The sequence below is a fragment of the Ranitomeya variabilis genome, chromosome 4 (genome assembly GCF_051348905.1).
Source record: "Ranitomeya variabilis isolate aRanVar5 chromosome 4, aRanVar5.hap1, whole genome shotgun sequence".
Taxonomy (NCBI): Eukaryota; Metazoa; Chordata; class Amphibia; order Anura; family Dendrobatidae; genus Ranitomeya; species Ranitomeya variabilis.
In genome coordinates, this window is record NC_135235.1 from 11571676 (window position 1) to 11599189 (window position 27514).

The 27514-nt window shown below is 45.3% G+C and overlaps 1 long non-coding RNA gene across 1 annotated transcript; it reads right to left on the bottom strand.

Annotated features, from left to right (window-relative positions):
• Positions 1 to 235: 235 nt before the first annotated feature.
• LOC143768319 (uncharacterized) lies at positions 236 to 27301 on the bottom strand. Its single transcript, XR_013213801.1, has 4 exons — positions 27236 to 27301; positions 25458 to 25490; positions 22045 to 22267; positions 236 to 556 (listed from the first exon to the last, which is right to left on the bottom strand). It is a non-coding gene; the product is annotated as an uncharacterized LOC143768319 (long non-coding RNA).
• Positions 27302 to 27514: the final 213 nt, after the last annotated feature.

Sequence of the window (27514 nt, forward strand, 5' to 3'; positions counted from 1 at the left end):
GAAGTCTCTAACCACGACTCATATTTGTCCACATGGGCTCCCTGGAAAAAATTTAGGGAAGATAGTGCTCTTAATTGACCTTAACATCGCATCTTGTTTTGCTAGAAAGTTATTCATGCATCCTAGTTATGTCTAATTTCAACTGTATGTAACCATGCCAATAACAGTTTTCTGTCTTTGTACTTATTTGTTTTCTCCCCTCCTTCTTGTCCCCCTCCCTTGACCCTTCCTTTCCCTTACCTCCTGTTCCATTTATACACTCTCCAACCCCATCTTTCCCAACCCCTTACCTTTTCTTTTCTCTCAAATTGTTAGACTCATTGTTTTTTAGCGCCTGATAAAGCGGTCATCATATGAATAATAGACAAGAGAAAATCTGTTTTATTGTTGTAGTGTTTATTGTTACCTTAATAAATAAAGAATTTAAAAAAAAAAAAAAAAAAGAATCCCATTCAGGATAAAGGTCTCGAAATATTTTGGTCCAGGAAAGGTCCCTATAGTGTTTGTCCTTATAACACTCGGCTGCAGGGTCCCAAATGACTGGATAATCACAAACCTGCAATGAATACAAAAGTGTCATTACATACTATATCCAACAGCGAAGTAAGCAAAAAGAAAATATGTGTAAATTTTGGGATATATTTAGATATCATCCACAACGTAACCCAAGGACAAACAAGAAACCCAAACCCCAATTAAGACAAAACAAACACAAAGAAAACATAACAGCAGACCGAACAGAACAACCCAGTCTTGTAACTTCAAACTCATGGGCAACAATGCAAAAGGTAACTGGGCCCCCTAATTTTTAAAATCTTTTGCGTCTTCAGCGCTACTTTACATTACTGGATGCACATAGGAACAAAGCTTGCAGCCCTTCACGGCGCGGCTCAGTATTGGGGTATCAGGTGCAATAATAGGGACACATATGGCAGCAGCAGAGTATTGGGGTATCAGGTGCAGTAATAGGGACACATACGGCAGCAGCGGCTCAGTATTCATAGATTGTAAGCTTGCGAGCAGGGCCCTCATTCCTACTGGTATCTGTTTTGAACTGTGATTTCTGTTATGATGTAATGTCTATTGTCTGTATAAGTCCCCTCTATAAGTTGTAAAGCGCTGCGGAATATGTTGGCGCTATATAAATAAAATTATTATTATTATTATTATTATTAGTATTGGGGTATCAGGTGCAGTAATAGGGACACATACGGCAGCAGCGGCTCAGTATTGGGGTATCAGCGGCAGTAATAGGGACACATACGGCAGCAGCGGCTCAGTATTGGGGTATCAGGTGCAGTATTAAGGACACATACGGCAGCAGCGGCTCAGTATTGGGGTATCAGGTGTAGTAATAAGGACACATACGGCAGCGGCTCAGTATTGGGGTATCAGGGGCAGTAATAGGGACACATACGGCAGCAGCGGCTCAGTATTGGGGTATCAGGGGCAGTAATAGGGACACATACGGCAGCAGCGGCTCAGTATTGGGGTATCAGGTGTAGTAATAGGGACACATACGGCAGCGGCTCAGTATTGGGGTATCAGGGGCAGTAATAGGGACACATACGGCAGCAGCGGCTCAGTATTGGGGTATCAGGGGCAGTAATAGGGACACATACGGCAGCAGCGGCTCAGTATTGGGGTATCAGGTGCAGTAATAGGGACACATACGGCAGCAGCGGCTCAGTATTGGGGTATCAGGTACAGTAATAGGGACACATACGGCAGCAGCGGCTCAGTATTGGGGTATCAGGGGCAGTAATAGGGACACATACGGCAGCAGCAGAGTATTGGGGTATCAGGTGCAGTAATAGGGACACATACGGCAGCAGCAGAGTATTGGGGTATCAGGTGCAGTAATGTGAAGGAAGAAATTAAGAATCTCCATTTTGTGCTTTTCGACTCCATTTTGTTGTTTTGATATAAATTTTGTTAGTAGGCTGAAGGTTACAGCTGTTATGAGATTTTGATGAGACCTTGATTGTTGCAACCTCGGTAGAACATGAGACTGAGGGTGTATTGTTCTACAAAACTTTGACGCACAGATTGTTCCTGCATTCTTATAGGCTAAGAACCGTGAGCGTGTTCTTATGCTGATTGGTTGAAGTGTAATTTCTATGACTGTGATATAGTCATGCAGAATAAACGGGGGCCAGAGATCTGCTCGATCCCCCATACAGAGACACACGTCTCCGTCTGGTCATTTTCAGTTGCCGGCAACACTTTATATATTAATTTGGAAATCACTGGGTTAACCGTGAAGGATCACTTTAAATACTCCCTCAACAGTTGGTGCCGAAACCCGGGATCCAAGCAGGAACGCTTCTGCCGCCCGGAGGCACTGGAAAATTGGGACTGATCATCCCCCACAACAACCACGGTAAGTTGGCAGTTATACTGTTCAGACTAACCGTTTGGTGTGGTTTTCCTGTGTTTGTTGCTGCAAAGAGGATCTGAGGTTTGTCCCCGGAGTGGGATGATTCTTGGGTGGAATCATATAGAGGTGTAGTTCCGTTGGAAGCCCAGTGCTTGAACCGTACCTCATAAGGGACGGACACCCCGGATTAACCAGTGATGTAATTCTCTTTACAGTCAAAATACCCTGAATTCCTGATCACTGTTAGAATCAGGCGCGGTGAGGTGATCGAAGATTGGGTAGGATGCGTAACTCAGGAATACATAGATATATATGTGTATGTCCAGGGGTGTCCGGAGGGTTAAGTCTAAGACGCCCTCCTCCTTTCACTGAGTACCGCGATTTTGGGTTGTCTCAGCGGGGGACAGGTAAAAACCCCAGTGGAATAGGCTACACAGCTGCTCTGGTATCTATACACGACTAAGTAGGGGTATTTAACTCTAAAGGAGAATCAGTCCGTGGAAGAAGAAGACTTTGAATTGTGTGATAAAAATTTGATATTGTTAGCCCAAAGAAGGGAAAAGAAATCTGTCAGGAATGCAGGGAAAATATTCTCAATCTGGTATGTGAATTGTGCGATGAAGATTTTGTAGAAATTAATTAAGTCTGAGAACTGCTGTATTTCCGTGTCTGTGTTTGTCTTTGGAATATCCGATGGGCGGGGGGAGTTGAACAGCTGCGTTATGGCTTTCTTCTGTGCTGAGGATTTTTTCTTATCTCTGTTTCTGAAAAGGGAGGGGGCGCGCACTCGTAGCTGCGCTCTTGAGTCTCTCTGTGTTTTCTTGGTGTAGATTACGCGCTGATAATTTTGTGTTTTGTTTAAGGCGACAATATTGTTTGAAGTACAAAGAAATATAATCTGGAAAATTGGAAGTGAAATCTAGTGTCTAGTTTTAGAAGGAAATTTGTAAGTGATTGGTAAAAGCAAGTTGAGTGGTTGATATATAGCAAATTGAGGATCAACAGAGGAAGTGAATTCTGATGAATAATGTGTCAGAAAGACAAACAATTAAAAATGATGATCTGGAACAGGGGGTCTCCCTGCTTGATGATAAGGTCCCTCCCCAGCCCCATGTCAATTCTCAGATCAAGAGCTTGTTTTAATTAGAGTAGATGACAGACCCAATAAATATACTCTTATAAAACCTATCCCTGTGGGACCTTTCCCTGAAGTTACTGCTCAGTTCGTAATCTCTCCCTCATGTCCGGTAAATTTACTGGGGGCAGATTTATTATCACAGTTCCGCTCCAGAATACAATTCCAAGATGATGGTCAGATGGTCCTTACGTTATATTGTCAAGGTGAAAATGTATTTTCTTATATACCTTTTATACTTTTATATATATCTTTATACTCTTTTTGTACTGTTATACTCTTATACTGTGAAACAATAAGTTTTCCCCTGCTAATGCAAATGTAATTGTATTTAAAGATGGCCGCCAGAGCTTAGTTTCGTTTTAGGTTTTAGTGTCCGAAGCCTAAGATTCATTTCCTCAGAAACGAAACTAAAGGAATGAGCAGAAGAGGAGGAATTCACCAGGAGACGTTCGACGAATCAGAGAGACTAAGCACTAGATGTATGCTGCTTAAACCCCACCCATTGCATTCCCTTTTTAGTACTATGTATTGGAAAATAAAGCACAGTTGCTGCTCGGCTACCCACTGAGCTGAACGCCAGAGCATCAGCAAAGATTGAATCAGCTACGTGTCTGAATCATTTCTTTTTCGGTACCAGATGTTCTGCGCTCACATTACAATTTGGAATGACTGGTGAATGAGGATTAATTGTCGTTACGACCCCGACAATTGGAGCCCAACGGGGGCCGTGGCCAGCGATCCGAGACTCTCTGGACCCATGCCTGGATGTCTGTGGATGATACCCGTAGTGGCTGACCTCGAGGACTGATCACCCTCTTCACACGGTAAGTGGTGATCATATACACTGTATATGTCACACTTGCTAGTGTCTCAGCCGTTATTGGTTTGTCTGTGGTCTCTTTTTGGGTCTGGAGAGTGACCGGTCGAGTGGTGAGATCGAATGTGATCCTGTGCCACGCTCTGAACCAGCAACTGAGAGACTCGCATCCTGTGCGACCTCTGTACACCACACCTCCTTTACCGGTCATTGTACTCCATTCAATCATCCTACCCGTGACTATTGTCTAGTAGTGAAGTGGAGTGAAAAATTGTGCAAGTTGTAGATTGTGGGGCAGCTTAGAGGAAGGGATAGGAGACGCAGCCTCTGTGATATTGTACCAGCTAGGTAATTAAGACGTCCCGAGCAGGGACCACCTGTATTTCTGTGGAGGGCTCTCACTAGGAGACCGCCTCCCGACTATTTAGAATATCGTAGCAGGATAGTCTGTTAATCGTTGGTGTTCAAGTTAGGGACAGAAAATCTTTTTCTAATACGTTGAGCGAGTTTCCGTATTGTGGGACACCACCGTTGATATCGCTGCTAGTGGTTTTACTGCAGGAAATCACAGTATTCTGTGAGTCATGTTGCGTCTCTTAAAGCAGAAGAAGTCAGTGCCCCACAAGTTAGATGAGGATGCTGTGGAAGTCAGGGCAATAGTTCAGTCACGGGAGGGCAAGAAGGCAGTCAAGAATGTTGAGAGATTGTATAAGCATGTAGGATTGCCCTCGTCAGGGAGACTACAGCCGGCTATGTGGAATAATCTCATAGAGAACAAACGAGGCATGTTGAAAGATAAAGGATTGTTAGAACAAGCACAAGCTCATCTGCGAGTTGCGCGAGGCTTGAAGAATGAAGGATGGAAAGAAGTCGATGGGGAGGGTGGATCAGATAATGTAGAGCCCGTGTTTGGTTATAAAATGCCTGTGAACTGTGATCTTACAGATTGTAAAATGGCCGCCGTGCCACTGATGATGAAAATGTAGTCTCAGCCAGCGCCCTGTAATGGCGGCAGAAAGAGATCTCCAGAAGTGTAGGTGTGTCCTGTTTCTGTTGTGCAGAATCCAACCTGGGTGGAGACCTGCCTTGTGTGTGTGTACGGACCGTCTTTGGGGCTCCGCCCAGACCACGGAGGATTATAGGAAAGTTTTGTAGAAATTAGGTCTGAAAACTGCTGTAATTTGTGACTGTAGAAGATACGGACCTTTGTATCAGTGCTGTGTACTGTAGGGGAGGGGCTGAGCAGATCGCTGCGAGCTTCTCTTTTCTCCTTATCTGCGCTACGTGCTGGAGTAAGGGGGGCTAAGGGCTGGGTTTTTGTATTCTCCCTTCAGCGCTGTGGAATGCAGTGATTTTTTCTTATCTCCGCGTTACTAGATGGGAGGGGCTGTGTGTGCCCCTGCGCGCCCTGTTTGCAATTTTTCCCCTCGGCGCTGTGGGCTACGGGGGAGGGGGGGGGGGCCATGTATTGCATTCTAAGTTTTCTCTGTCCTTGGTTTAATACACACTGAGAGATTTGTATTTAAAGCAATAAGTACTGTATGAAATTGGAAGTGAAATAGACCTGTGTCTAGTCTTCGATGAAAACTTGTAAGTAATTGAAAGATTGGTAAAAGGCACCAATATATCCTGGACTGCCGAGAAGTTCTATGGGCGTCTTATGGTAGTGTTTAAAGATCTGGGATTCCCATTGTAATAAAAAGCCCATTCATACCTTTTTGTAGTAGACCCGATATTGGGATTTCCACTCCGGATGATGCATTGCAAATAGTAAAAGGTTTTCAAAAGAATTTAGTCCAACAGGAAAGGAAGGGTTAAATCAGCAGCGCTTCTTACTGTCTATGTAACAGACTCTAGTTTCTGCCTCCTCCCTTCGTACACGTGAGTCCAGCTTCACATTCCAATACGCCTTTAACCCCGTATGGGAATTTCATTATCTCCCCAGCCCCGTCATGCAAATTCTCAGATCAAGAGCTTGTTTTAATTAGAGTAGATGACAGACCCAATAAATATACTCTTATAAAACCTATCCCTGTGGGACCCTTCCCTGAAGTTACTGCTCAGTTCGTAATCTCTCCCTCATGTCCGGTAAATTTACTGGGGGCAGATTTATTATCACAGTTCCGCTCCAGAATACAATTCCAAGATGATGGTCCTGATAGACCCAGATTCTCCCCCAATAATGCCTGTAGAACCAGTAAAAGTGTTTCTCAAACCTGGTGCCCCTTTTTCTAAAGTCTATCAATACCCTTTGAAATATGATCAGGAGCAGTGTCTCAAGGGGCAAATACAAATGTTATTCGAAAATGGTGCCCTGATACCCTGTGTTTCCCCATGTAACACACCCTTGTTTCCCGTTAAGAAAAAGACCCCACCCAGCCAATCCCCTGTGTACTGGCTGGTACAAGATCTACAGGCATTTAATGCAGTTACTGTTCCAGAAACTCCGGTGGTGCCTAAGCCACATACTCTTTTGTCCCAGATATCTCAGGATGCTGCTTGGTTCATGGTTATCGATCTTGCCAATGTCTTCTTCAGCATTCCATTACACCCAGATTGCCAGTTCTGTTTGCATTCATTTATCAGGGATGACAATTGACGTGGACAGTTATGCCAAAGGGGGGCCAGTTATAGCCCAAGAGTGTCAGGCCTACCTTGCCGCTCATGGCCCCTTGCATCCAGGAGACGCTATGTCTACCCAGGGAGGGAATTTGCCCTGTGATATGGTGCTACACACTGCAGGCCCTAGATACTGATTACAAGACACCCGAGCACTGCCGTACAGTATTGCAGACAGAGCTCACCTGCAGGACATGCTACAGGTGTGCTGATTCAGCTTCATGGAGACAAACAGAGACCTGTTGCTTATTATAGTGGCCGCCTGGATACGGTGGCAAGAGGAAGCCCCTTCTGTGTTCGGGCCGTGTTGTCTGTCCAGCTGTTGCTACACAAGTTTTCAGAGATTGTTTTGGATCACCCACTGATGGTCCACACCCCACACGATGTATATAGTATCCTTAACCAAGTATAATCTAGCCAGATGTCCATGACCAGACAGCTGCGACTTCGGTGTGCTATTCTCATGCCTACTAATGTGACTTCGAAAAGGTGCACTGTCCTGAACCCCGCTACTCTTCTCCTAGTTCCCCTGGATCCAAAGGGGGGAGGAGGTGACATGAGCAAGGACACACTCTTTTTCTTTCTAGAATGGATCCAGAGGAACAAGATTAGGTTTCCAAACCCCATGATTGTCTAGAATTGATGTCTCAGGAAACGGCTGGTCTCTAGTGTGCCTATTCTAATGCTGATTTTGAGCTTTTTGTAGATGGATCCCGTCACCAAGATGACCAAGGACGCTTCCGTACCGGATATGCTGTGGTCTCAGAACATGAGATAATCAAGGCAGAGTCAATGCCAGCTCATATGTCTGCACAAGAAGCAGAAGCTCAAGGCGCTTACAGAAGCGTGCAAACTAGCAGAAGGTAAGACTGTAAATATCTACACTGATTCCAGGTATGCTTTTGGCATTATACACGGTTATGGGCCTATCTGGAGAGCCAGGGCTTTCCTGACAGCAAATGGCCACCCCTTTAAACATGCTGAGGCAGTCCAGCAACTTATGAATGCACTACAGTTTCCCACCCAAACAGGCATCATAAAGGTAAAGGCACATACTAAAGGCACTGATGGACGGACAAAAGGGTAACGCACTGGCAGACCAGGCTGCGAAGAAAGCAGCAAGCACTCCTGTGGCCTCTCAAGTACATCACCTAGACACCCCACCATCTCCACTTGTGTTGAAAGACATCTTAGCCCGGTTACAAGAACAGGCAAGTAAGGAGGAGAAAAATAGGTGGCAAAAGATAGGGGCTTGCTCTGATACCGTTACCGGACTATGGGGGAGGGGTGAAAAGGTCTGCCTACCACAGGTACTGTACCCAATGATGGCACAGGTTCTGCACGGGAATGTGCACTACTCGAAGACGGCCATGTGTGACACCCTACAGAAACAATGGATTGCCCCCGGGTTTTCCACCTGCGCAGAAAGGCAGGTACAGAGCTGCATGATATGTGCCACACATAATCAGAGTAGGACAGTGAAAACCCCATCCAAGCACACTCCCCGGCCCTTTAACCAATTCCAGAGACTGCAGATTGATTAAATTCAGTTACCCAGGGTAGGGACGTATGAGTATGTGTTGGTCTGCATTGATTTATTTTCAGGTTGGCCAGAAGCCTACCCAGTTGCCAAAGCTACGGCTAAGACAACGGTGAAGAAACTGATGGCTGAGATCATATGCAGGTATGGAATTCCTGAAGTCATTGAAAGCGATCGGGGCTCCCATTTTACTGGAGAGATCATGTCAGAGGTAATGGCAGCACTGGGGGTAAGTCAAGCATTGCATACTCCATCCGCAGAGTAGTGGAAAAGTGGAGAGACTAAATGGAACTCTTAAGCTTAAAATCCAAAAGGCAATGGTAGAGACTGGTAAACCATGGACAGAATGCCTTCCTCTGGCTTTGTTTCCAGTAAGATATACCCCAAACAGGAAGACAGGACTGTCACCGTATGAGATTCTGTTTGGCAGGAGCCCCAATCTTGAATGTTTCTTTCCACAACAGTTGTAGCCCAAGTACCAGGACTTGACTAGCTATGTGCAGGCCTTACATGGACACCTTGCCAAAGTGCATTTAACCGTCTTCAGTTCTCTTCCAGACCCAGACAAGGTTCCTGGACACCATCCCTTTGTGCCAGGAGACCTGGTGTATGTGAAAAAGTTTGTGCGTAGAGATTGTCTCCAGCCGAGATTTGAAGGACTTCACACGGTGATCCTGGTCACCCCCACTGCAGTAAAACTTGAAGGAAAGAGCACCTGGATCCATGCCTCACACTGTAAAAGAGACTGTTGTTTTTGATCCTGGAACTGAGGGCCATCCTCGCCCCTACCTCTTCGGCCCCTATTGTAGATAAGAATTCTGGTCCCACTATTCTCTGGGTAAACCTGACAGCCCCGGCAAATATCTGGCGATTTGATTTCTGTGATGTAGTCAAGTGCCTTGAGACTGAACGGGTGGTAAAGGGGATCATCCAGTTTTATATGTGTGTTACCAGAAATGACAACAATAACTGTTATTATTGGTCAGATGCTGCTTGGAATACGGGAGATGATTGGGGATATAAACCTAGCGAAGCCATGTTCCCTAAGGATAGAACGGGTAGGAGTCTTCGTGAGAAAATGCATCTAACAGCCCTTCTGCAACCACTTAGGGGCTGTAAATGGGGTAAAAGTTGTCACCCCCTCCTCCTGAATCTTGAAAGCCCCCAATCTGCTGATCTGCAGACGTTCGTATTGGGAAGGCATTATAATTAAGTATTTAGTAGTGGATACCATGGGAATTTAGGCCATATACAGCTCCAGGATATTAGTTTCAGACCAACCAAGGCCCCTGTTACCAGTATACCTAAAACAGGCCCAAGTGAGCGTTTGCAAAGTGTAGTTAATGAAGTGATACCCATTCCAGGTCTCAGGAGGCAAGAGGTTTTCTCCATAGAAACACAAACAGCCCCAAGGAAAAACCTATGGTTAGAATGGGTGAGATACAATGTAAGAGTCCAGAATATCTCTGTAGGATGTATTGCTTGTGCTGCTGCGAATACACACCTATACACACATGCATTGCTTTTTCCTGATGACAACACCACTGCCTGTGTCATGAATTTGTTGAAAGGTTTGAAGTCCACTGATTGCCCAGATTATGTCCCACTAATTCATAAGGAACCCAAACTAAAAGTCCCAGGAGAAGTAACCGTATTAGCTGACAATTACACCTGCTATAATTCCCACGACACCACAGGTACACCAGTAGGGATCTTCGAGACAGGTTTCTGCAAAGAGAACAGTCCTCTAGATACTGATTTGCTAATTAAACATACACAATATATGTACACCAAAGATACCTGATGAACCTACCAGAAAGAGGAGAAGTTTTGATCAGCTCCACATGAGTTATGAAGAAGATCCACTAGTATATATTGATGCCATTGGAGTGCCAAGGGGGGTGCCTGACCAGTTTAAAGCCCAGAACCAGATTTATGCCGGCATTGCTTCTATAATCCCACAGATGCAGATTAATAAAAATGTTGAATGGATCAAATATATATATTACAGTGAACAAAGATTTGTCAATTATAGCTGTGATGCCTTTCAGGATATAGTTGAGGATTTGGGCCCTAACACTTGTATGACCCGTGCTGCAACCCGACCTAAGAGAATTACACTGAATCCTGTCCAGACAAGATCACATGTAGTGACATAAGAAGCTGACACAGGATTGTGGTTGGTGGATAGTGGGGACATTAACTTTTAGGAGTAGGCTGACAGTAATCCTTTTGGGAAGGAGCTGTAGACCAGCATGTCATGTCGCCCCCAACCGGTCATCTAGTCACCCCCACCACCAGAGAACCAACCACATCAGGTAGGGTAAGACAGATACAGGAGTATTATCCCTGGAGGCCCTCTGACTAGCTAGCTATGCAAAAACAATTGGCTGACCCTGAGAACCAACCTTTCTCATTTTACAAACAAATAATGACAATATGATAGATGTATAAGTACACCTGGGCAGGCCTAGGTAGTTAGTGAAAGCAATCTCGACTGGCACCTTCCTCAATCAAGAAGTAGACCCACCAGAGTACGATGGTACTGATCCAGGGGAAATCCCTAAGTATATTCCTCTCAAGAGAGTAGACAAAATCCCCCATTCTCAGATGATGCTAAGAGATTTAGTCTAGGGACAGTGGGAGAACTCCATGTGAGGTTAGTGAAGGGTTCAGCTGCCTGGAGGCCTCTCGCTAGGGGAGAGTTTCTGAGGTGTCTGGATGAAGAAATCCACCTCCCCTTTTCCCATCACATGGACAGTCTCGAAGGATCCTTCTTTAAGGGAAAAACTTAGTGTTTAGGGGGGATTGTCAAGGTGAAAATGTATTTTCTTATATACCTTTTATACTTTTATATATATCTTTATACTCTTTTTGTACTGTTATACTCTTATACTGTGAAACAATAAGTTTTCCCCTGCTAATGCAAATGTAATTGTATTTAAAGATGGCCGCCAGAGCTTAGTTTCGTTTTAGGTTTTAGTGTCCGAAGCCTAAGATTCATTTCCTCAGAAACGAAACTAAAGGAATGAGCAGAAGAGGAGGAATTCACCAGGAGACGTTCGACGAATCAGAGAGACTAAGCACTAGATGTATGCTGCTTAAACCCCACCCATTGCATTCCCTTTTTAGTACTATGTATTGGAAAATAAAGCACAGTTGCTGCTCGGCTACCCACTGAGCTGAACGCCAGAGCATCAGCAAAGATTGAATCAGCTACGTGTCTGAATCATTTCTTTTTCGGTACCAGATGTTCTGCGCTCACATTACAATTTGGAATGACTGGTGAATGAGGATTAATTGTCGTTACGACCCCGACAATATAACCCCTATGCAGATGAATATAATGAGATCTGTATCCTACATGCCCTTCCCACAGTTATGATGGTCCTGATAGACCCAGATTCTCCCCCAATAATGCCTGTAGAACCAGTAAAAGTGTTTCTCAAACCTGGTGCCCCTTTTTCTAAAGTCCATCAGTACCCTTTGAAACATGATCAGGAGCAGTGCCTCAAGGGGCAAATACAAATGTTATTCGATAATGGTGCCCTGATACCCTGTGTTTCCCCATGTAACACACCCTTGTTTCCCGTTAAGAAAAAGACCCCACCCGGCCAACCCCCTGTGTACCGGCTGGTACAAGGTCTACGGGCAGTTAATGCAGTTACTGTTCCAGAAACTCCGGTGGTGCCTAAGCCACATACTCTTTTGTCCCAGATATCTCAGGATGCCACTTGGTTCATAGTTATCGATCTTGCCAATGTCTTCTTCAGCATTCCATTACACCCAGATTGCCAGTTCTGTTTGCATTCATTTATCAGGGATGACAATTGACGTGGACAGTTATGCCAAAGGGGGGCCAGTCATAGCCCAAGAGTGTCAGGCCTACCTTGCCACTTATGGCCCCTTGCAACCAGGAGAGGCTATGGCCACCCCACACGATGTATATAGTATCCTTAACCAAGTACAACCTAGCCACATGTCCATGGCTGGACAGCTGCGACTTCAGTGTGCTATTCTTATGCCTACTAATGTGATTTTAAAAAGGTGCGCTGTCCTGAACCCCGCTACTCTTCCCCTAGTTCCCCTGGATCCAAAGGGGGGAGGAGTAGGTGACATGAGCAAGGACACTTTTTCTTTTAAGAATGGATCCAGAGGAACAAGATTAGGTTTCCAAACCCCATGATTGTCTAGAATTGATGTCTCAGGAAACGGCTGGTCTCTAGTGTGCCTATTCTAATGCTGATTTTGAGCTTTTTGTAGATGGATCCCGTCACCAAGATGACCAAGGACGCTTCTGTACCAGATATGCTGTGGTCTCAGAACATGAGGTAATCAAGGCAGAGTCAATGTCAGCTCATATGTCTGCACAAGAAGCAGAGCAAACTAGCAGAAGGTAAGACTGTAAATATCTACACTGATTCCAGGTATGCTTTTGGCATTGCACACGGTTATGGGCCTATCTGGAGAGCCAGGGCTTTCCTGACAGCAAATGGCCACCCCTTTAAACGTGCTGAGGCAGTCCAGCAACTTATGAATGCACCACAGCTTCCCACCCAAACAGGCATCATAAAGGTAAAGGCACATACTAAAGGCACTGATGGACGGACAAAGGGTAACGCACTGGCAGACCAGGCTGCCAAGAAAGCAGCAAGCACTCCTGTGGCCTCTCAAGTACATCACCTAGACACCCCGCCATCTCCACTTGTGTTGAAAGACATCTTAGCCCGGTTACAAGAACAGGCAAGTAAGGAGGAGAAAAATAGGTGGCAAAAGATAGGGGCTTGCTCTGATACCGTCACTGGACTATGGGGGAGGGGTGAAAAGGTCTGCCTACCACAGGTACTGTACCCAATGATGGCACAGGTTCTGCACGGGAATGTGCACCACTCGAAGACGGCCCTGTTTGACACCCTACAGAAACAATGGATTGCCCCCGAGTTTTCCACCTGCGCAGAAAGCCAGGTACAGAGCTGCATGATATGTGCCACACATAATCAGGGTAGGACAGTGAAAACCCCATCCAAACACACTCCCCGGCCCCTTTACCAATTCCAGAGACTGCAGATTGATTATATTCAGTTACCCAGGGTAGGGACGTATGAGTATGTGTTGGTCTGCATTGATTTATTTTCAGGTTGGCCAGAAGCCTACCCAGTTGCCAAAGCTACAGCTAAGACAACGGTGAAGAAACTGATGGCTGAGATCATATGCAGGTATGGAGTTCCTGAAGTCATTGAAAGCGATCGGAGTTCCCATTTTACTGGAGAGATCATGTCAGAGGTAATGGCAGCACTGGGGGTAAGTCAAGCATTGCATAGTCCATACCATCCGCAGAGCAGTGGAAAAGTGGAGAGACTAAATGGAACTCTTAAGCTTAAAATCCAGAAGGCAATGGCAGAGACTGGTAAACCATGGACAAAATGCCTTCCTATGGCTTTGTTTTCAGTAAGATATACCCCAAACAGGAAGACAGGACTGTCACCGTATGAGATTCTGTTTGGCAGGGGCCCTAATATTGAATGTTTCTTTCCACAACAGTTGCAGATCAAGTACCAGGACTTGACTAGCTATGTGCAGGCCTTACATGGACACCTTGCCAAAGTGCATTTAACTGTCTTCAGTTCTCTTCCAGACCCAGACAAGGTTCCTGGACACCATCCCTTTGTGCCAGGAGACCTGGTGTATGTGAAAGTTTGTGCGCAGAGATTGTCTCCAGCCGAGATTTGAAGGACCCCACACGGTGATCCTGGTTACCCCCACTGCAGTAAAACTCGAAGGAAAGAGCACCTGGATCCATGCCTCACACTGTAAAAGAGACTGTTGTTTTTGATCCTGGAACTGAGGGCTATCCTCGCCCCTACCTCTTTGGTCCCTATTGTAAAAATAAGAATTCTGGTCCCACTATTCTCTGGGTAAACCTGACAGCCCCGGTGAATATCTGGCGATTTGATTTCTGTGATGTAGTCAAGTGCCCCGAGACTGAATGGGTTGTAGAGGGGATCATCCAGTTTTATATATGTATTACCAGAAATGACAACAATAACTGTTATTATTAGACAGATGCTGCCTGGAATACGGGAGATGATTGGGGATATAAATCTAGTGAAGCCATGTTCCCAAGGATGGGACGGGTAGGAGTCTCCGTGAGAAAATGCATCTAACAGCCGTTCTGCAACCACTTAGGGGCTGTAAATGGGGTAAAAGTTGTCACCCCCTCCTCCTAAATCTCGAAAGTCCCCAATCTGCTGACCTGCAGACATTTGTACTGGGAAGGCATTATAATTATGTATTTAGTAGTGGATACCATGGGAATTTAGGCCCAGGTGAGCGTTTGCAAAATGTAGTCAATGAAGTGATCCCCATTCCAGGTCTCAGTTGGCAAGAGGTTTTCTCCATAGAAACACAAACAGCCCCAAGGAAAAATCTATGGTTAGAATGGGTGAGATACAATGTAAGAGTCCAGAATATCTCTGTAGGATGTATTGCTTGTTCTGCTGCGAATACACACCTCTACACACATGCATTGCTTTTCCCTGATGACAACACCACTGCCTGTGTCATGAACTTGTTGAAAGGTTTGAAGTCCACTGATTGCCCAGATTATGTCCCACTAATTTATGAGGAACCTAAACTAAAGGTCCCAGGAGAAGTAACCGTATTAGCTGACAATTACACCTGCTATAATTCCCACGACACCACAGGTACACCAGTAGGGATCTTCGAGACAGGTTTCTACAAAGAGAACAGTTCTCTAGATACAGATTTGCTAATCAAACATACACATTATATGTATGACATTTATTGGTTATGTGGAGATGGTAAGCTCCGTCCCAGGTTGCCTAATGCCTGGATAGGTCAATGCACCCTTGTTAAACTAGCCATGCAGTTCAAGATTTTATTTTTGGGATCCAAAGATACCTGATGAACCTACCAGAAAGAGGAGAAGTCTCGATCAGCTCCACATGAGTTGTGAAGAAGATCCACTAATATATATTGATGCCATTGGAGTGCCAAGGGGGGTGCCTGACCAGTTTAAAGCCCAGAACCAGATTTATGCCGGCTTTGCTTCTATAATCCCACAGGTGCAGATTAATAAAAATGTTCAATGGATCAAATATATATATATGTATATATTACAGTGAACAAAGATTTGTTAATTATAGCTGTGATGCCTTTCAGGATATAGTTGAGGGTTTAGGCCCTAACACTTGTATGACCCGTGCTGCAACCCGACCAAAGAGAATTACACTGAATCCTGTCCAGACAAGATCACATGCAGTGATATAAGAAGCTGACACAGGATTGTGGTTGGCGGATAGTGGGGACATTAACTTTTGGGAGTAGGCTGACAGTAATCCTTTTGGGAAGGAGCTGTAGACCAGCATGTCATGTCGCCCCCACCACCAGAGAACCAACCACATCAGGTAGGGTAAGACAGATACAGCAGTATTATCCCTGGAGGCCCTCTGACTAGCTATGCAAAAGCAATTGGCTGACCCTGAGAACCAACCTTTCTCATTTTACAAACAAATAATGACAATATGATGGACGTATAAGTGCACCTGGGCAGGCCTAGGTAGTTAGTGAAAGCAACTCCGACTGGCACCTTCCTCAATCAAGAAGTAGACCCACCAGAGTACGATGGTACTGATCCAGGGGAGATCCCTAAGTATGTCCCCCTCAAGAGAGTAGACAAAACCCCCCATTCTCAGATGATGCTAAGAGATTTAGTTTAGGGACAGTGGGAGAACTCCATGTGAGGTTAGTGAAGGGTTCAGCTGCCTGGAGGCCTCTCGCTAGGGGAGAGTTTCTGAGGTGTCTGGATGAAGAAATCCACCTCCCCTTTTCCCATCACATGGACAGTCTCGAAGGATCTTTCTTTAAGGGAAAAACTTAGTGTTTAGGGGGGATTGTCAAGGTGAAAATATATTTTCTTATATACTTTTTGTACTGCTATACTCTTATACTGTGAAACAATAACTTTTTCCTATGCTTGCAGATATAACTGTATTTAAAATGGCTGCCAGTATTCACCTTTATCTTTGTCATGTATGTAATACTAAAACTTGTTTTTTGGTGTATTTCTGTGTGTATTAGGAAATTCTGTACTAGGATAACTAATGATGAAACCAAAAGCGTTTCCACCCCTGCTCTTCTCTACACCGATTTCACAAAGTTACCTGATGAAGATGTTGAAGCCAAGCGCATGGCTATCTTCAAAGGATCCCCACCACTGTTATCAATAATTGTTATTCGTAAATTCTAGTATACAGGGGGGACGGGTACGCCGCAACAGCCATGGCTGGTAACATGGCACCAGCCATGTGAAGACCAGTACCCCTCGAGCTTAGAGCTTGGGATAGTACCTCTGATACTGGACATTAATTAACAAAATTTATCTAGGGGGGAATGTGAAGGAAGAAATTAAGAAAGAATCTCCATTTTGTGCTTTTCGACTCCATTTTGTTGTTTTGATATAAATTTTGTTAGTAGGCTGAAGGTTACAGCTGTTATGAGATTTTGATGAGACCTTGATTGTTGCAACCTCGGTAGAACATGAGACTGAGGGTGTATTGTTCTACAAAACTTTGACGCACAGATTGTTCCTGCATTCTTATAGGCTAAGAACCGTGAGCGTGTTCTTATGCTGATTGGTTGAAGTGTAATTTCTATGACTGTGATATAGTCATGCAGAATAAACGGGGGCCAGAGATCTGCTCGATCCCCCATACAGAGACACACGTCTCTGTCTGGTCATTTTCAGTTGCCGGCAACACCTTATATATTAATTTGGAAATCACTGGGTTAACCGTGAAGGATCACTTTAAATCCTCCCTCAACAGTAATAGGGACACATATGGCAGCAGCAGACTATTGGGGTATCAGGTGCAGTAATAGGGACACATACGGCAGCAGCGGCTCAGTATTGGGGTATCAGGTGCAGTAATAGGGACACATACGGCAGCAGTGGCTCAGTATTTGGGTATCAGGTGCAGTAATAGGGACACATACGGCAGCAGCGGCTCAGTATTGGGGTATCAGGGGCAGTAATAGGGACACATACGGCAGCAGCGGCTCAGTATTGGGGTATCAGGTGCAGTAATAGGGGCACATACGGCAGCAGAGGCTCAGTATTGGGGTATCAGGGGCAGTAATAGGGTCACATACGGCAGCAGCGGCTCAGTATTGGGGTATCAGGTGCAGTAATAGGGTCACATACGGCAGCAGCGGCTCAGTATTGGGGTATCAGGGGCAGTAATAGGGACACATACAGCAGCAGCGGCTCAGTATTGGGGTATCAGGGGCAGTAATAGGGACACATACGGCAGCAGAGGCTCAGTATTGGGGTATCGGGGGCAGTAATAAGGACACATACGGCAGCAGCGGCTCAGTATTGGGGTATCAGGTGCAGTAATAGGGACACATACGGCAGCAGCGGCTCAGTATTGGGGTATCAGGTGCAGTAATAGGGACACATACGGCAGCAGCGGCTCAGTATTGGGATATCAGGTGCAGTAATAGGGACACATACGGCAGCAGCAGCTCAGTATTGGGGTATCAGGGGCAGTAATAGGGACACATATGGCAGCAGCGGCTCAGTATTGGGATATCAGGTGCAGTAATAGGGACACATACGGCAGCAGCAGCTCAGTATTGGGGTATCAGGTGCAGTAATAGGGACACATACGGCAGCAGCGGCTCAGTATTGGGATATCAGGTGCAGTAATAGGGACACATACGGCAGCAGCAGCTCAGTATTGGGGTATCAGGTGCAGTAATAGGGACACATACGGCAGCAGCGGCTCAGTATTGGGGTATCAGGGGCAGTAATAGGGTCACATACGGCAGCAGCGGCTCAGTATTGGGGTATCAGGGGCAGTAATAGGGACACATATGGCAGCAGAGGCTCAGTATTGGGTTATCAGGAGCAGTAATAGGGACACATACGGCAGCAGCGGCTCAGTATTGGGGTATCAGGTGCAGTAATAAGGACACATACGGCAGCAGCGGCTCAGTATTGGGGTATCAGGTGCAGTAATAGGGACACATACGGCAGCAGCGGCTCAGTATTGGGGTATCAGGTGCAGTAATAGGGACACATACGGCAGCAGCGGCTCAGTATTGGGGTATCAGGTGCAGTAATAGGGACACATACGGCAGCAGTGGCTCAGTATTGGGGTATCAGGTGCAGTAATAGGGACACATACGGCAGCAGTGGCTCGGTATTGGGGTATCAGGTGCAGTAATAGGGACACATACGGCAGCAGCGGCTCAGTATTGGGGTATCAGGTGCAGTAATAGGGACACATACGGCAGCAGCGGCTCAGTATTGGGTTATCAGGTGCAGTAATAGGGACACATACGGCAGCAGCGGCTCAGTATTGGGGTATCAGGTGCAGTAATAGGGACACATACGGCAGCAGCGGCTCAGTATTGGGGTATCAGGTGCAGTAATAGGGACACATATGGCAGCAGCGGCTCAGTATTGGGGTATCAGGTGCAGTAATAGGGACACATATGGCAGCAGCGGCTCAGTATTGGGGTATCAGGGGCAGTAATAGGGACACATACAGCAGCAGCGGCTCAGTATTGGGGTATCAGGGGCAGTAATAGGGACACATACAGCAGCAGCGGCTCAGTATTGGGGTATCAGGGGCAGTAATAAGGACACAGAGCAGCAGCGGCTCAGTATTGGGGTATCAGGGGCAGTAATAGGGACACATACAGCAGCAGCGGCTCAGTATTGGGGTATCAGGGGCAGTAATATGGACACATACGGCAGCAGCGGCTCAGTATTGGGGTATCAGGTGCAGTAATAGGGACACATATGGCAGCAGCGCTCAGTATTGGGGTATCAGGTGCAGTAATAATGACACATACGGTAGCAGCAGCACAGTATTGGGGTGTCAGGGGCAGTAATAGGGACACAGTCTTTTTATGAAGGCCTAAGAGACTTTGTTTGCCCACCTATGCTCCAGGGTCCAAAAAAAAAAGGCGCTGGGCCTGGATGTTCCCAGGCTATATTAAACCACAGCTGTCTGCGTAGCCTTTCTGGCTCTAAAATATAGGGGGACCCCCCCAAAAAATGACAAAGGGTCCCCCTATATTTTTGGGCCAGAAAGGCTAGGCAGACAGCTGTGGGCCAATATTTGTTGCCTGGGAAGGGGTTAAAATACCCATGGATCTTCCCAGGCTATTAATATCAGCTCGCAGCTGTCTGTGTAGCCTTTCTGGCTCTAAAATATAGGGGGACCCCCCCCAAAAAAAAAATGACAGGGTCCCCCTATATTTTTTGGCCAGAAAGGCTACGCAGACAGTTGCGGGCTGATATTCATTGCCGAGGAAGGGGCCATGGATATTTGACCCCCCTGGCTACAAATACAAGCCCGCAGCCGCCCCAGAAAAGGCGCATCTAAAAGATGCGCCAATTCCGGCACTTAGCCACTCTCTTCCCACTCCCGTGTAGCGGTGGGATACAGGGTAATAAGGGGTTAAGGACACCTTGCTATTGTAAGGTGACATTAAGCCCGGTTAATAATGGAGAGGCGTCAATAAGAAAAAAAAGGAAAAAAACAAAACAAATTCATACTCCCTGTCCGCAGAAATCCCATACGAGTGTCCCACGACGATCTGCCATGGAGAACAGACACATCAGGAGATGTGTCTGCTCTCCACGGCTGCAGCAACACACTGACAGGAGCTCCGGCTCCTGTCAGTGTGTTACTGCGCATGCGCGAGTTTACCGGCGTTCATTGACCCCGGTAGTCTCGCTTTACGGCACTACTGCGTGGGATAGTGCCGTAAAATGAGACACCGGTGCTGCAAAACTCCGGTAAACAACGCGATACACTGCCAGGAGCATCGCTCCTGGTAGTGTATCGCCGGAGAGCAAGCAATTGGCGTGGGACACTCGTTGGGATATCTGCGGACAGGGAGTATGGATTTGTTTTATTATTTTTAATTTTTTCCTAGGGGACCGAGGGCTTCGCGTACCTGTGTGCTGTATGGTGAGTATGTATTCTATGTTATTTGTTGTATGTACCGTCTGTCATGTATGTTACATGTATTGTATGTGTAGGTGTTTTACAGACAATTGTACTAAGTCGCCGAACACAGGGACTACTCTCCCATCCTAATACCGGATGGGAGCAGTAGTCCCATACGGCGACATGGCACAATTGGATGGCACTATCGTCGCATGGGGACACATGCACACAGACGCACACAGACAGACGCACACACACATACATACCAGATCAGACGCCCGACATCAATCCCTATGCGACGATATGCCATGACGGTCACTTCCAACTTTCAGGACAGTCACTCACTCCGCCCACACACTTCGTCCCGCCTGACATCACTTGCTTGGGCAGCGGTTTCTGACACCCTAATCCGCAGCAAATCCGCAGATATTTTTACATCTGCGATTTTTGCTGCAGGTTTGACCCACACAATAGAAGTCTATGGGTGCAGAAACGCTGCAGTTCCGCAAAAAGAATTGACATGCTGTGGAAAAAATGCTACGTTTCCGCGCGTTTTTTTCCGCAGCGTGTGCACAGCGGTTTTGATTTTCCATAGGTTAACATGGTACTGTACACCGCATGGAAAACTGCTGCAGCTCCGCAGCGTCAAAAACGCTGCGGATCCGCAGTAAAAACCGCAACGTGTGCACATAGCCTCAACGTCCTGGGAACACAAAACAAGAGGAGTTGCTGTCTTCATCAGGAATAGTTTCCCCTTTCAGTTAGTGAATTCGTACTCAGATCTAGAGGGTAGATTCCTTATAATCCAAGGTTCCTTACAGGGCCAGAATATTTGCAGAATTAATAGCTATCTACCAGCGTCCTCTCAAATATATAAACTCCCCTCTCTCTCGTTTCACCCCCTGATTTGGTGTGGCGACTTCAACTTCACCATAAATCCGAATTTCGACAGCAGTGCATTGAGACGCTCAGATATTACTAAAGCGGATAGAAAAAATGTCCTCCGCCTCATGAGAGAATATCACCTGGTGGATTTATGGAGGGAGGTAAATGGGACTAAAAGGGGATACACATATTTCTCTCCAGCTCATAAATCATATTCCAGAACAGATCTTCACCTAACCATTGCTAATTCACTTCCAGCTGCTCTGTACTCGCGTCATATTCCATCATCTTGGTCTGACCATGACGTTGTGCTATCCGTATTTAAGTTTAATATCACCACATCTAGACTCTTTAGATGGAGGTTAAATGAGTCGCTGCTTACCGATCCTACTGTCTCCACTCTACTTAACCCCTTCATGACCGTGGGATTTTTCGTTTTTCGCTCCCCTCCTTCCCAGAGCTATAACTTCTTTATTTTTCCGTCAATTTGGCCACGTGAGGGCTTATTTTTTGCGGGACGAGTTGTACTTTTCAACGACATAATTGGTTTTACCATGTCGTGTACTAGAAAACGGGAAAAAAATTCCAAGTGCGGTGAAATTGCAAAAAAAGTGCAATCCCACACTTGTTTTTTGTTTGGCTTTTTTGCTAGGTTCACTAAATGCTAAAACTGACCTGCCATTATGATTCTCCAGGTCATTACGAGTTCATAGACACCTAGCATGCCAGGTGGTATCGGCAGAGGTGGTGGCGGCTGCCAGGTGGTATCGGCAGAGGTGGTGGCGGCTGCCAGGTGGTATCGGCAGAGGTGGTGGCGGCTGCCAGGTGGTATCGGCAGAGGTGGTGGCTGCCAGGTGGTATCGGCAGAGGTTGTTGTTGTTAAACGGAGGTTTCATAGCTGTATCGAGTGGAGATATAACAAATAATGTTAAAGTGCATTCCAATCACAAGATATTGATGAGCTATCCTTACAACATATCCCCAACAATTAGCTGTTATAAGCTGTTCTACATCCGGATTTGCATTGTCTGGTCATGACCGCTATTCATTGATTGGGATTCTATTCAATGTGTTTCTATTCAGCCAGAGATTATACACAGCTGATGAGGGGGTGCCAGGTGCTGGACCCCACTAATCTGATATTGATGACCCACACTAAGCATAGGTAATCAATGTCTTGTGAAGTGACAAAACAATCCCTTTATGTAATAGATGAGCAATATTTGTGTTTCTTAACATCTAGCCATCCTGGCTAATAATGAATAAATTATTTACTACATCATTTGCTAGAATTACAAGATTACAAGGATGTAATTTAATGCTGAAACCATTCCTGCATGTGATGGCTTTAATGGTGTGTGGTTTTACATAAAAAAATTAACAAAATGCCTTTACAATTATCATTAGGAACTACATACAATGCAAATCAGCTAATTTTCAATAACCGTTCACTTCCGGAGGTGCTCCCAAAATCGTTATATGTATTTAGACAGTTAAGTCCATATTTATTTGTGCATGCCAATGCAACTGACTTTTAAGTTTCCCCTTTTGGTAAACTCCCCCTCATGTTGCCATCCCATGGCTCCAATGCCATCAGTCGAGCATGCGCAGTTTAGGCTCTATTTTCCCATAGACTGGTTGGCTGAGTATGCTCAGTGATCTGGCCTTAATGTCACACTGGGGCCGAGAGGATGCCCAGCATGTGGCACAACACCAGGGAAGAAATGCAAGGAAACCCAGGCAATAGGGAGAAGGGAGAGGGTTCACCTCCTAACATAAACCTGAGTCTGATACCTGAACTCCCTAACGTCCCTAGTCGGGTCCTTCCCCCCTGTGTGAGAACACCCTGTCTAGTGTGCAGGCCAGGGAGATAGCAGTCCCACTACTACAATAAGACAACACGAGGAAGGTACAACTAACAGTGGGAAAAGACACAACAAGTAACACTCCTTAGCTTCTCCAACAGGAAACTTCACTGCTGCAACTAGATCTAACACCTCAGCTTATTCAGAGACTGACTGTCAAAGAGGTCAGTATAGAAGAACTATAACCAGCAAGCAGAGAAGCTACCAGTGGGTTTATATAGCGGGAGGGAGTGTTCACAAGATGCTGCAGCTGAGCACTCAAGCTCTAAGTTCACAGCCAGAAGATAAAGGGTCCTTAACCCTCTCAGCACAGAATAAAAGTAAATTCACTCAAAGTAGAGGACCAACACATCCTAAAGAGGACCTGCGCTCTAATACACATTGTGAGCTTCCGCTCCCAGATCCTCCAGGAGTCACATCAGGACCTGACACTGAAGCATCAAAGCCAATGCCCAAATGCAGACAAAGAACAGAAGACATAGAAAACTGTTCCCGAGTCCATACTGACTCCCATGAATTATACGAGAACACTGAGAATACTGGAAGTGTAAATCTTAAAGCTAGAGGCAGCATATTACTGAAACATGAGTGTTAGGAAAAGCATCCTCCATTTCCAGATACCATGATATTGCGTACACTCGCTTACTCTGCCAATAAGTCCAGAAGACTCATGAAATATGATGGGATCTCCTGGCACAGTAGACAAGTGGCACCGTTTATAGCCTGTCCTGTCACTGGTCACCGTCCGTATGGATGGAAGTCGCTGGTCCTGCAGTTCGCACCGTTCATAAAACTGCTGAAGAAGTTCTTGTGAAACGTGCGTCGGGGCGGCGGGGATTGTTACTACAGCACTACTCTACATGTCCGTCATCTATTTAGGACTGCCCGCGCTCTTTACCTGTTTATATTAGGACAAGTCCACCTAAAGGATTTCTGTATTACATATAGGGCCCATCTTTATAGAACTATCTGTTACTGGGTGTATTCCACCTGGTTTATTTACATGGATCCCTGCAGGAACGTTTGGCCGCCTCTGGCCTCACATGCTTTTTAATTATTTCATGTATGTTTTTCATGTTTAAATAAAATCCATTATTTTAAGGCATATATGCTCCTTGGTTTTTTTACCCCCTTTTTTTGGTACAGCAATAAAAGCAGCAAAAAGTCAGCAAAATCTGCTTTATGTAAGTTGCTTCTTTATTGTCAAGAGAGCAGGTTTTGCCTGTGGAAAAAAACACAGCAAAAACCCAACGTGTGCACAGAGCCTATTGCTATTGTGCTTTACTGATTGTCTTGGTAACGTTGTTACTTATGACTGTTGTGTATGAAACTGTTACACTGTAAAGCGCTGCAGAATATGTTGGCGCTATATAAATAAAGATTATTATAATGCTAAAAATTGGTTACATCACCAAGAGTATGTGCACGTAACATATTTTAAGGGTTTTTTTTAAGCAAATCCTCTCCAAAATTCACCTAAAAAATGATTTCAGGAACTTTTGGAAAGCAATTCCAGTTCATTTCTATAAAAAATCCACTTTGTTAATATGAGGAGGCTTTTTTTCCTCTGAAGAGGTTTAGGCCCCATACACACGTTCAGGAATTGATGCAGAAAATTCCTGGGAAAATCCTGACATTTCTGCCGGTTTTCTGCATGAAAACCGCATGCGTTTCTTAATGCGTTTTTTGCGCGGTTTTGACGCGTATTTGTCGCGGTTTTTCCCAAACATTTCCCAATGCATTAGACAGTGGAAAAACCGCGAAAAAACCGCAAAATTAATGAGCATGTCCGGATTTTTACCGCAATGCGTTTTTCATGCGGAAAAACGCACATCATGTGCACAGAAATTGCGGATTTCATTAAAAATGATAGGATGCTTAATGTAGGCAGATTATTTGCGGTTTTATAGCGTTTTTATAGCGCAAAAACGCTAAAAAACCGCAAATAATCTGCACTGTGTGAACATAGCCTTAGACAAACACCTGGTGGAAAGAAATAAATTACGGGTCATTTCTTTGAACAGGATCCAGAAGGAAACCTCTCCAAACATGGCCCTGTCCAATCAGAAGGCAGAAGCTCCAGGAGAAAACCTCTTCCCAAACCTCTTACTAATCCGGTGTATAACAATAAATGGCCGCTGTCTGTGCAGTCAGATCTATCCGGGAGTGAGGACTCGTCTACATCATTATGTCATCTAGAAGGTAGGCTCAGTAATCTCTTACATGATCAGGGTGGTGGTCTTCTCATCTTCCTCCCTACAGGACAGGAAACATAGATCATCAGTGCGGATTAGGATCAATATTCACAGGGAAAAGATACAATAAAATCAGACTTTATTAGACATGCATTAAATAGAGCAATACTGAACACCGACACACAACTCAACCCAAAAATGCTCCAGTGGCCGGGGAGTGACCCTAATGGGAACTACTAGTGTAACCTCGGACAATGTGGGGTCCCAAACAGACCCTATTACATATCCCACCTAACCTAGAAAGCGCCAATGACGCCCCTGCTCAAACACTGGCACCAATAATCCCAAATATAGGGGAACAGGGCACCGGTCAGTCACATTACAGAAGGGTCATATTGGGACACAGGTATATTACCCACAAGAGCCGACATATATGCCGATAGTAGCAAACTAACACGGCTTCATCTCCTCATTATCCCAAATATAAAGGTAAACCAGTCATCTGGGTAATTTCACAATGCATCACTGGGAAAGGGAGCTGGCGGCCGCATCGCGCGCATCGATGGTCGCTGGAGGGTGAGAATAGCACCATTTGTTTGTTTTTTTAACTTTATATCTTTTTACTATTGATGCTGCATAGGCAGGTCCAGTAGACTATCCGCCGCCTTATCAGGAGCATGCCCAGGCATTGTAGGTAGGTCATACAGGCACGTGGAGGCCACGCACACTACTGAGCATCATTTCCTTGTCCTGAGGCATTTCCACTGAAGTTGGATCAGCCTGTAATTTGATTTTTCAGTTTGATTTTGAGTATCATTCTAACTCTAGACCTCCTTGGGATATTAATTTGGATTTACATTGATCATTTGTATGTTTCATTGTTCTCAGCACATTCCACTATGTAATGAATAAAGATTTACAACTGGATTATTTCATTCAGTGCTATCTAGGATGTGGGATTTTAGTGATCCCGTTATTATTTTGAGCAGTGTATTTATGAATGAGATCTCCTCGGAGACATCTTTTTTCTAAGCTAAACAAGCCCAACTTTTCTAACGTTTCATCATATGAGAGGTCTCCATTCCTGGTAATAATCTAGTTTCCGCCTTTCAACTGACTCTATCTTCTGAATATCCTTTTTAAAATATGGAGCCCAAAACTGGATCCCATATTCCAGATGTGGCCTCACAGGTGATTTTATAAAGGGGTAACAGTATGGGATCGCAGGATTTTTTTTTTATTTTTTTTTTATACACCGTAAAATCTTGTTGCCTTTGCAGCTGCTGCCTGACATTGAGTGCTGCTGCTCAGCTTACTTGTCCCCAGAATCCCCAAGTCCTTCTCTTGTTCTGTAGTCCCGAGTATTCTCCCATTTAATGTATATGCAGCCATAGGATTACACAGCGCGGGGAGCATAGGCCGTGTGGTGGTGCAGGGAGCTAATAGCTCCCGGCTCCACTATTGTACTCAGCCATATCTAGGAGGATACAGAATGGACATGTGCCGACCTCCTGAGACCGCTCCCAAACCAAGCGTCCTAGACAGGGGGTATGCTATAGAGAGTATACATGCTTCTCATTACACCTTGTGTCTTTCTAAAGGAGCCATAGAAAATGCTGATCATGGTCTGTTCTTCCAGGTGCCATGTTAAACAGTAAAATAAATAGAATTCATCTAATTTATGTGTCCTATAAACATCCTAAACTGAGAAATGACTTTCACACCCTGACAACGATCAGCGCAGACAGATGTACAGTGTGTGCAGACAGGTTATATATCATTTCTACCTGGAAAAAAAGCACTTACAAAGTTTTCTCCATCCTGTTACTCTCTCTCGCCTCCTTTTGCCATCGTTCTTGCATTTCTCTTCTGTTGTACATGGAACATAAATCATCATGTAAATGTATAAATCTCAGCAATGTGAGGAGCAGCAGTGATCACATTCCCCTCGGCCTCCATCCCAAATACTTTCCCCACATTTCCCATGGACATCACACAATGATACAATGTTGTGTCCTCAGAGCGGTCACTAGGGGGCGCTCACTGTGGAGGACAGAAGGCTGGCGGCACAAATACACCTCATGG